This window comes from Homarus americanus, unplaced genomic scaffold (genome assembly GCF_018991925.1).
Source record: "Homarus americanus isolate GMGI-L3 unplaced genomic scaffold, GMGI_Hamer_2.0 scaffold39843, whole genome shotgun sequence".
Classification (NCBI taxonomy): Eukaryota; Metazoa; Arthropoda; class Malacostraca; order Decapoda; family Nephropidae; genus Homarus; species Homarus americanus.
This window is the reverse complement of record NW_024757462.1, coordinates 1,354-12,500: the sequence shown is the minus strand read 5'-3', so window position 1 is coordinate 12,500 and position 11,147 is coordinate 1,354. Positions and strand designations below refer to the sequence as shown.

The 11,147-nt window shown below is 47.7% G+C and overlaps 1 non-coding gene across 1 annotated transcript; it reads right to left on the bottom strand.

Annotated features, from left to right (window-relative positions):
- Positions 1-411: 411 nt before the first annotated feature.
- On the bottom strand, positions 412-567 carry LOC121857473. The gene has a single exon (XR_006087194.1). It is a non-coding gene; the product is annotated as a 5.8S ribosomal RNA (ribosomal RNA).
- Positions 568-11,147: the final 10,580 nt, after the last annotated feature.

The window sequence follows — 11,147 nt, the reverse complement described above, 5'->3', positions numbered from 1 at the left end:
TTCCACTGCAATGCATGCCAAGCACTCTTTTCGAGGTGATAGACGAAATTCCGGCGGGCTTACTTTAAAAGATATCCGACCCGGTTTCGTTTCTCTTCGTGGGATGGAGTGCCTCTTAGAACATGTGCAGCATCAGCCATGAGCGGCCGACGGCCATTCGTGTCTCTGTGGACAGCAGGCAAAAGAGCGCCGCCTCCAGTTATTTTAGGGCGACAACTGTCGCTTTGTTGTGGTTGAATGTGGGTGCGCCAAGTCCATGGACTTGCTAGTGATAGGCTTGCTTGTTTTAAGGGCACGCCTCGCGCAAGGCGCGGGCGATTAAACCCCAAGGCGAAGCTCGGTTCGGGTTACCTCGTGTCGGGAGACAGTCAGCAGGCACCGAACTCGCAGCAACCGATGGATGTATATTTCCGACCCTCGAGAGAGGCGGCGCAAGCTCATATGGCTGCCGCCGCAATATGCGTTCAACTTGTCGATGTATCTGGTATTCTTGCGATTCACATACCGACACGCAGTTTGCTGCGGTCTTCATCGACCCACGAGCCGAGTGATCCCCCGTTAAGAGTTGTGTATTTGCCATTTGGTCTTTTTGCGACTAACCATCACAGGTCGAGTCTCAATGAAAGGGTTTGACAGACATAGCCCAAGTTTGTGGTTTGGGTTTGGCCGGACGGCTTGTTGTTGTTTTTTGACACTTGAATTTCACTCTTTTGGGTCAAGAGGCTTATTCGCCGGTAGTAAGGAACGGACGGGCAGCCGTCCAAAGCCCGTCCGTCCTCCTCCTCGCCGCCCGAGTGTGGTCCACCTACAGCGTGGTGGTACCTATTTTTGCGGGGCCGGATTGTCCTTTTCGCTGGAGTTGCAGAGCAGAGCCCGAGACCGCCCAAATCAGGAGAGTAGTAGTAGTTTTTCTTTCTCTCTGTTAATGATCCTTCCGCAGGTTCACCTACGGAAACCTTGTTACGATTTACTTCCTCTAAATGATCAAGTTTGGACATCTTTCCGTCAGCTCGAGGCGACGACCCCAGAAAACCCTCGGGCAACGGGCCGACAATCCAAGAGCGCCAGTCCGGCCTCACTAAATCATTCAATCGGTAGTAGCGACGGGCGGTGTGTACAAAGGGCAGGGACGTAGTCAGCGCAAGCTGATGACTTGCACTTACTGGGAATTCCTCGTTCATGGGAAACAATTGCAAGCCCCAATCCCTATCAAGAAAGGCTTTGAACGGGTTACCCCTCTCGGAGGGGGAAAACTCGTTGATCCCTTCAGTGTAGTGCGGCCCAGAACATCTAAGGGCATCACAGACCTGTTATTGCTCAATCTCGTGCGGCTAGAATTGCCGCTTATCCTCTAAGAAGAAGTTGCGAACTGACACCATTTTCTGGAGATCCGTCGACTACTTAGTAGGCCAGAGTCTCGTTCGTTATCGGAATTAACCAGACAAATCGCTCCACCAACTAAGAACGGCCATGCACCACCACCCACCGAATCGAGAAAGAGCTCTCAATCTGTCAATCCTTCCGTGTCTGGGCCTGGTGAGGTTTCCGTGTTGAGTCAAATTAAGCCGCAGGCTCCACTCCTGGTGGTGCCCTTCCGTCAATTCCTTTAAGTTTCAGCTTTGCAACCATATTTCCCCGGAACCCAAAGACTTTGGTTTCAGCTGCCCGCCGGGTCATGGGAATAACGCCGGCGGATCGCTAGTTGGCATCGTTTATGGTTAGAACTAGGCGGTATCTGATCGCCTTCGAACCTCTAACTTTCGTTCTTGATTAATGAAAACATCCTTGGCAAATGCTTTGCAGTAGTTCGTCTTGCGACGGTCCAAGAATTTCACCTCTAGCGCAATACGAATGCCCCGCCTGTTCCGATTAGTCATTACCTCTGGTTCCGAAAACCAACAAAATAGAACCGAGGTCCTATTCCATTATTCCATGCATCATTCGGGCCATTCAAATAGCCTGCTCTGAGCACTCTAATTTTTTCAAAGTAAACTCTCCGCCACTCGGGACACTCGACAAAGAGCATCCTGCGCGAGCCGGCGCTGTTCGGAGCGTGACAGTAAACACCGGGCGGTGCACCGTCAGTCCGGAACTGAGATCCAACTACGAGCTTTTTAACCGCAACAACTTTAATATACGCTATTGGAGCTGGAATTACCGCGGCTGCTGGCACCAGACTTGCCCTCCAATGGATACTCGTTAAAGGATTTAAAGTGTACTCATTCCGATTGCGAGGCCTCGATGAGACTCACATCGTTATTTTTCGTCACTACCTCCCCGCGGAGTGGGTAATTTGCGTGCCTGCTGCCTTCCTTAGATGTGGTAGCCGTTTCTCAGGCCCTCTCCGGAATCGAACCCTGATTCCCGTTACCGTTATAGCCATTGTAGGCGCATAACCTACAATCGAAAGCTGATAAGGCAGACACTTGAAAGAAGGCGCGCGGAGACCGGCGCCAGCCCGGTTATTCAGATTCACCACAGGTGGGTTACGGACCGGGCCCGACCAGTTTTGAACTAATAAAAGCGCTCTTCCCTTGCGGTCAGAGACCAATTGCATGTATTAGCTCTAGAATTGCCACAGTTATCCAAGTAAGTGGGTTTACAGATCCAATGAAACATAGCTGATTTAATGAGCCATTCGCGGTTTCGCCTTAAATCGGCTTGTACTTACACATGCATGGCTTAATCTTTGAGACAAGCATATGACTACTGGCAGGATCAACCAGGTAGTTGCTGTTGGCGCGCCTATCACGGCGGCCAAAATAGTGAGATTGAGAGAGAGGCAGAAGACATTGGGCGAGGGACCGCACGTTGGCCTTAGAGAAATAGCAAACCAGATGATCAGATCTAACTGCACCTTCTTGCTATCCTCGGCCGGCAGCGCCACCGTGTGTGCCATCTCCTCCCTTATCCGCTCTCTTGCCCCAGCTCCAGCGAGGCAGCCGACATTGGGCGAGGGACCGCACGTTGGCGAATCTCTCCTCCCTTATCCGCTCCTCTTCTCTTTGCCCCAGCGAGGCAGAAGACATTGGGCGAGGGACCGCACGTTGGCCTTAGAGAAATAGCAAACCAGATGATCAGATCAAACTGCACCTTCTCTCGCTATCCTCGGTGCCGGCAGCGCCACCGTGTGTGCCAATCTCCTCCCTTATCTCTCCTCTTCTCTTTGCCCCAGCGCAGCCGACATTGGGCGAGGGACCGCACGTTGGCCTTAGAGAAATAGCAAACCAGATGATCAGATCAAACTGCACCTTCTCTTCTATCCTCGGCCGGCAGCGCCACCGTGTGCCAATCTCCTCCCTTATCCGCTCCTCTCCTCTTTACCCAGCTCCAGCGAGGCAGCCGACATTGGGCGAGGGACCGCACGTTGGCCAATCTCCTCCCTTATCCGCTCTTCTCTCTTCTTTGCCCCAGCGAGGCATAAGACATTGGACCCACATTGGCCCATCTCCTCCTCTCTCTCTTACTGTTTGTGGGGACGTGGGCTCATGAGCGCCATCGTCGCCCAATATTGGTTAGGTTGTGTATTTCACGGTGGGAACCGCCATCATCGTTGTTAGGTGATGGGGTAACCAACGTGTGCTTTGACGAGTTTTGGCTGCTAAACTCTCTTTTAGTATACTCGGCCCAGACTGCGCCCTGGTCGTGTTGAACCATGAGCGTTGTCTATGCACATTTAGGGTAGCCGTTTGCGCGGAATAGTGCAATGAATCTCGGTCAAGAGACGGTTGGGCGCTGCATTGAAGGCCGGCACAGACGCGAAGACGGGTGATCAGCCAACGCAAGTCCGCTAAGTTGGGCAGACAGCAAGGCGAAGGGAGCCCGTTCCGACTGAAAGGCCGCAGCATATGCTGTGACGGAAACTAGTAGGGTGGCGACGTGCGCCGAGAGAGAGAGAGAGAATGTCCAAACGGAAGAGAGACCTGGCAAGTGTAATTGATAGAGCGAGCCTACTGCCATAAGCCCGCTCCACTGCCATTCCTCTGATCCAATGAGACTAAAATCTCTCTCTCTCTCCTTCTGCTCCAGCAGGGCAGGGAAGCGACGGCAATTTTGGTTGTTGTTTTTGAATGCTTTGAGAGAGGCGCCTCGCTGGGGGCGGAAGATATTTCACACCGAATATGTGTGTGAAGGCACCCTCTCCCCTTAATATAGTGAAATAGTGCAATCCAGCATACAAGGTCGGACGATAGGACATTCACCGCACCGCACCTCGAGAGTGGATGTTGGGTAAGGTTAAAACCGGACTGTTCGCAGACAGCCGAATAACCCGGTTCCGGACTAATTGGTGGATGCAACATCATGATGATGCTGCTGCTGCTGTCGCGAAACCGCAGTGGCGACGTGAGAGTAATAATGTTCAATAGGGAGAGCGACCTGGCTAGTGTAATTGATAGATCGCGAGCCTACTCGCCATTAGCCCGCTCCACTGCCATTCCTCTGACCCAATGAGACTATTCTCTCTCGCTCTCCTTCTGCTCCAGCCATTGCAGGGCAGGAGAGGAAATCGACGGCAATTTTGTTGTTGTTTTTTTTGAATGCGTTTGAGAGGCGCCGGCGCTGCTGGGGCGGAAGATATTTCACATCGAATATGTGTGTGAAGGCACCTCCCCTTAATATAGTGAAATAGTGCAATCCAGCATACAAGAGCGGACGATAGGACAGTCACCGTACCGCACCTCGAGAGTGGAAGTTGTTTGATCGTTTGTTAGGCAAGGTTAAAACCTGACTGTTCGAACAGCCGAATAACCCGGTTCCGGACTTACAATAGACGCAAACATCATGATGCTGCTGCTGTCGGAAACCGTGGTGGCGACGTGCGCCGAGAGAGTAATAATGTTCAATTGGGAGACAGACCTGGCTAGTGAAATTCATAGATCGCGCTCCACTGCCATTCCTCTGACCCCATGAGACTATTTTCTCTCTCTCTCTTCTTTCTGCTGCTGCTGCTCCAGCCATTGCAGGGCAGGGAAGGGAAAGCGACGGCAACTTTGGTTGTTGTTTTTGAATGCCGCGCTTTAGCAGAGGCGCCGGCTCCGCTGGGGGCGGAAGATATTCCACACCGAATAGGTGTGTGAAGGCACCTCTCCCCTTAATATAGTGAAATAGTGCAATCCAGCATACAAGAGCGGACGATAGGACAGTCACCGTACCGCACCTCGAGTGGAAGTTGTTTGATCGTTTGTTAGGCAGGTTAAAACCCGACTGTTCGCGAACAGCCGAATAACCCGGTTCCGGACTTACAATAGACGCAACATCATGATGCTGCTGCTGTCGCGGAAACCGTGGTGGCGACGTGTGCGCCGAGAGAGTAATAATGTTCAATTGGGAGACAGACCTGGCTAGTGAAATTCATAGATCGCGCTCCACTGCCATTCCTCTGACCCCATGAGACTATTTCTCTCTCTCTTCTCTGCTGCTGCTGCTGCTCCAGCCATTGCAGGGCAGGGAAGGAAAGCGACGGCAACTTTGGTTGTTTTTTGAATGCCGCTTTTTCGCAGAGGCCGGCGCTCCGCTGGGGGCGGAAGATATTCCACACCGAATAGGTGTGTGAAGGCACCCTCTCCCCTTAATATAGAAATAGTGCAATCCAGCATACAAGAGCGGACGATAGGACAGTCACCGTACCGCACCTCGAGAGTGGAAGTTGTTTGATCGTTTGTTAGGCAGGTTAAAACCCGACTGTTCGCGAACAGCCGAATAACCCGGTTCCGGACTTACAATAGACGCAACATCATGATGCTGCTGCTGTCGCGGAAACCGTGGTGGCGATGTGCGCCGAGAGAGTAATAATGTTCAATTGGGAGACAGACCTGGCTAGTGAAATTCATAGATCGCGCTCCACTGCCATTCCTCTGACCCCATGAGACTATTTTCTCTCTTCTTCTTCTGCTGCTGCTCCAGCCATTGCAGGGCAGGGAAGGAAAGCGACGGCAATTTTGGTTGTTGTTTTTGAATGCCGCTTTAGCAGACGCTGGGGGCGAAGATATTTCACACCAATATGTGTGCGGCACCTCTCCCCTTATAGTGAAATAGTGCAACGAACATATAAGGGCGTTTTCATCACCGTCTCCACTCGTGTGTGTGCAGATTCTCGGATCATTTTGTAAAGTATGCTCGACCCCGATTGACTTTGCGGTCTCCCATTCGGGTGTGCAAGTTTCTGTAGTATGCTATTAAATCGACCCCGATTGACTTTGACTGTCTCCCATTGGTGTGCAAGTTTCTGTAGTATGCTATCAAATCGACCCCGATTGACTTTGACTTTTGTGGGTGTGCAAGTTTCTGTAGTATGCTATTAAATCGACCCCGATTGACTTTCACTGTCTCCCATTCGGGTGCAAGTTTCTGTAGTATGCTATTAAATCGACCCCGATTGACTTTCACTGTCTCCCATTGGTGTGCAAGTTTCTGTAGTATGCTATCAAATCGACCCCGATTGACTTTGACGGTCTCCCATTCGGTGTGCAAGTTTCTGTAGTATGCTATCAAATCGACCCCGATTGACGTCTCCCATGTGCAAGTTTCGATTGACTTTGACTGTCTCCCAAAGTTCTCTGTAGTATGCTATCAAATCGACCCCCGATTGATCCCATTTGTGCAAGTTCTCTGTAGTATGCTATCAAATCGACCCCCGATTCACTTTGACGGTCTCCCATGCGGGTGTGGAACTTCTCTGGTATGTTGTATAATATGACCGAGGTGCCCTACCCTTACTATAGTGAAATAGTGCCATCCAGTGTACAAGGGCGGGCTTTCATCACCGTCTCCCACTCGGTGTGTGCACATTCTCGGATCATTTTGTATAGTATGCTATTAAATCGACCCTCGATTGACTCTGACGGTCTCCCATTCGGGTGTGCAAGTTTCTGTAGTATGCTATTAAATCGACCCCCGATTGACTTTGATCCCATTCGGTGTGCAAGTTTCTGTAGTATGCTATCAAATCGAATTGACTTTGACGGTCTCCCATTCGGTGTGCAAGTTTCTGTAGTATGCAAATCGACCCCGATTTTGACGGTCTCCCATTCGGGTGTGCAAGTTTCTGTAGTATGCTATTAAATCGACCCCGATTGACTTTGACGGTCTCCCATTCGGGTGTGCAAGTTTCTGTAGTATGCTATTAAATCGACCCCGATTGACTTTGACTGTCTCCCATTCGTGCAAGTTTCTATCAAATCGACCCCGATTGACTTTGACGGTCTCCCATTTCTGTAGTATGCTATTAAATCGACCCGATTGACTTTGGGTCTCCCATTGTGTGCAAGTTTCTGTAGTATGCTATTAAATCGACCCCGATTGACTTTGACTGTCTCCCATTCGGTGTGCAAGTTTCTGTAGTATGCTATCAAATCGACCCCGATTGACTTTGACGGTCTCCCATTGGTGTGCAAGTTTCTGTAGTATGCTATTAAATCGACCCCGATTGACTTTGACGGTCTCCCATTGGTGTGCAAGTTTTGTAGTATGCTATTAAATCGACCCCCGATTGACTTTGACGGTCTCCCATTCGGGTGTGCAAGTTTCTGTAGTATGCTATTAAATCGACCCCCGATTGACTTTGACGGTCTCCCATTCGGGTGTGCAAGTTTCTGTAGTATGCTATTAAATCGACCCCCGATTGACTTTTGACGGTCTCCCATTCAGTGTGCAAGTTTCTGTAGTATGCTATCAAATCGACCCCCGATTGATTCTTGATTTGTCTCCCCATTCGGTGTGCAAGTTTCTGTAGTATAAGCACAACCGACCTCCTCATTGACTTTGGACGGTCTCCCCATTCGGTGTGCAAGTTTCTGTAGTATGCTATTATTAAATGACCCCGATTGACTTTTGACGGTCTCCCCATTCCCAAAAAGTTCTCTTGGTGCATTTGGCTATGAGTTGGAGTTTACGAAGTTGATTTCGTCATAGGCACGGTGTTGCGCTGTGCTGTGCCATCGACAACACCACAAGGAAGGGGCATCTATTTTTACTTAGGCTAGCATACCTAAGTTAAAGCAAACTCCCCTTGCCAATACAAGAAGGAAGAGGATTTCTTATAGTCTAATAAACAATTCATCATGACCAAATACAGTATCTAACACAGGGGGTCCGGGGGCGCAGCCCCCGGTTAGCAACTAACCATTTGATTGCATTATCTCTGAGAATAGTTAGTAATTATCCATTTGATTGCATTATCCCAGGTTAAGGGGGGTTGTGTGTGGTTCCATATCACCAGATTTATTAAAAAACTCTACGTCAGGCTAAACAGTTTAGGCTAGATAGTACGATACGATACGAAGTCATTAGTTAAGAGGTGAAAGAAGATTATTAGGAATTGAAGAAAAAGGTGGTGAAAACTGAAATACAGTAGGAGTAGAAAAAGAATCTGGGCTCAACCAGATCGCTTCATCTTTCTTATTGGTTTTTTGTCTTTGTTCTGCTCCCTTGGGTCTTCAGACCTTTGTATTAATATTGGTTTATTTATATAATGCTGCTTATTATTATTATTTTTGTTATTGTTGGAGTTAGTGAGCCCGCCCAGGTCCTTGTGTAACTGGGAGGGTAGTCACATTTTTTTTTTTGGTGTTAGTTAAGTGTTAGTTGTGTTAGTCTAAAGGTACACTGTATGCCAGGTTCTTAGTGGAGCTGGTTGGTCACTCTCATCTTTATTCCTCTAGTAATGTTTTTATGTGTAGTATGCTATTAAATCGACCCCGATTGACTTTTGGATTTGTCTCCCATTCGGGTGTGCAAGTTTCTGTAGTATGCTATTGGAATCGACCCCCGATTGACTTTTTGACGGTCTCCCCATTCGGGTGCAAGTTTCTGTAGTATGCTATTAAATCGACCCCCGATTGACTTTTGGATTTGGTCTCCCCATTCGGGTGTGCAAGTTTCTGTAGTATACAAACTGACCCCCGATTGACTTTGACGGTTCCCCATTCGGGTGTGTGTAAGTTTCGTAGTATGCTATCAAATCGACCCCTCGATTGATTTTTGACGGTCTCCCATTCGGGTGCAAGTTTCTGTAGTATGCTATTAAATCGACCCCGATTGACTTTGACGGTCTCCCATTCGGGTGTGCAAGTTCTCTTGGTGCATTTGAAGTATGAGTTGAGTTTAATGAAGTTGATTTCGTCATAGGCACGGTGCTGTGCTGTGCTGTGCCATCGACAACACCAATAAGGAAGGGGCATCTATTTTTACTTAGGCTAGCATACCTAAGTTAAAGCAAACTCCCCTTGCCAATACAAGAAGGAAGAGGATTTCTTATAGTCTAATAAACAATTCATCATGACCAAATACAGTATCTAACACAGGGGGTCCGGGGGCGCAGCCCCCGGTTAGCAACTAACCATTTGATTGCATTATCTCTGAGAATAGTTAGCAATTATCCATTTGATTGCATTATCCCAGGTTAAGGGGGGTTGTGTGTGGTTCCATATCACCAGATTTATTAAAAAACTCTACGTCAGGCTAAACAGTTTAGGCTAGATAGTACGATACGATACGAAGTCATTAGTTAAGAGGTGAAAGAAGATTATTAGGAATTGAAGAAAAAGGTGGTGAAACTGAAATACAGTAGGAGTAGAAAGAATCTGGGCTCAACCAGATCGCTTCATCTTTCTTATTGGTGTTTTGTCTTTGTTCTTCTCCCTTGGGTCGTCAGACCTTTGTATTAATATTGGTTTATTTATATAATGCTGCTTATTATTATTATTTTTGTTATTGTTGGAGTTAGTGAGCCCGCCCAGGTCCTTGTGTAACTGGGAGGGTAGTCACATTTTTTTTTGGTGTTAGTTAAGTGTTAGTTGTGTTAGTCTAAAGGTACACTGTATGCCAGGTTCTTAGTGGAGCTTGCTGGCTTCCGCTCTCATCTTTATTCCTCTAGTAATGTTTCTGTAGTATGCTATTAAATCGACCCTCGATTGACTTTGCCTGTCTCCCATTTGGGTGTGCAAGTTTCTGTAGTATGCTATCAAATCGACCCCCGATTGACTTTGACTGTCTCCCATTTGGGTGTGCAAGTTTCTGTAGTATGCTATTAAATCGACCCCCGATTGACTTTGACTGCCTCCCATTCGGGTGTGCAAGTTTCTGTAGTATGCTATCAAATCGACCCCCGATTGACTTTGACTGTCTCCCATTTGGGTGTGCAAGTTTCTGTAGTATAAAGACAAATCGGACCCCCCGATTGACTTTTGGATTTGCCCCCATTCGGGTGCAAGTTTCTGTAGTATGCTATTAAATCAATCCCCGATTGACTTTTGACGGTCTCCCATTCGGGTGTGTCTCTTGGTGCATTTGAAGTATGAGTTGAGTTTAATTGATTGTATTACACGGTGTTGTGCTGTGCTGTGCCACGACAACACCCTCAATAAGGAAGGGGTATCTATTTTACTTAGGCTAGCATACCTAAGTTAAAGCAAACTCCTTGCCAATACAAGAAGGAAGAGGATTTTTATAGTCTAATAAACACCATCATGACCAAATACAGTACTCCAATAGGGGTCCGGCGCAGCCCCCGGTTAGCAACTAACCATTTGATTGTATTATCTCTGAGAATAGTTAGCAATTATCCATTTGATTGCATTATCCCAGGTTAAGGGGGGTTGTGTGTGGTTCCATATCACCAGATTTATTAAAAAACTCTACGTCAGGCTAAACAGTTTAGGCTAGATAGTACGATACGATACGAAGTCATTAGTTAAGAGGTGAAAGAAGATTATTAGGAATTGAAGAAAAAGGTGGTGAAACTGAAATACAGTAGGAGTAGAAAGAATCTGGGCTCAACCAGATCGCTTCATCTTTCTTATTGGTGTTTTGTCTTTGTTCTGCTCCCTTGGGTCGTCAGACCTTTGTATTAATATTGGTTTATTTATATAATGCTGCTTATTATTATTATTTTTGTTATTGTTTGAGTTAGTGAGCCCGCCCAGGTCCTTGTGTAACTGGGAGGGTAGTCACATTTTTTTGCGTTAGTTAAGTGTTGCCGGTGTTAGTCTAGCGTGTACACTGTATGCCAGGTTCTGTAGTGGAGCTTGCTGGTCACTTCCATCTTTATTCCTCTAGTAATGTTTTATGGTATTATTAAATCGACCCCGATTGATTTTTGACGGTCTCCATTCGGGTGTGCAAGTTTGTAGTATGTTGATAAATCGACC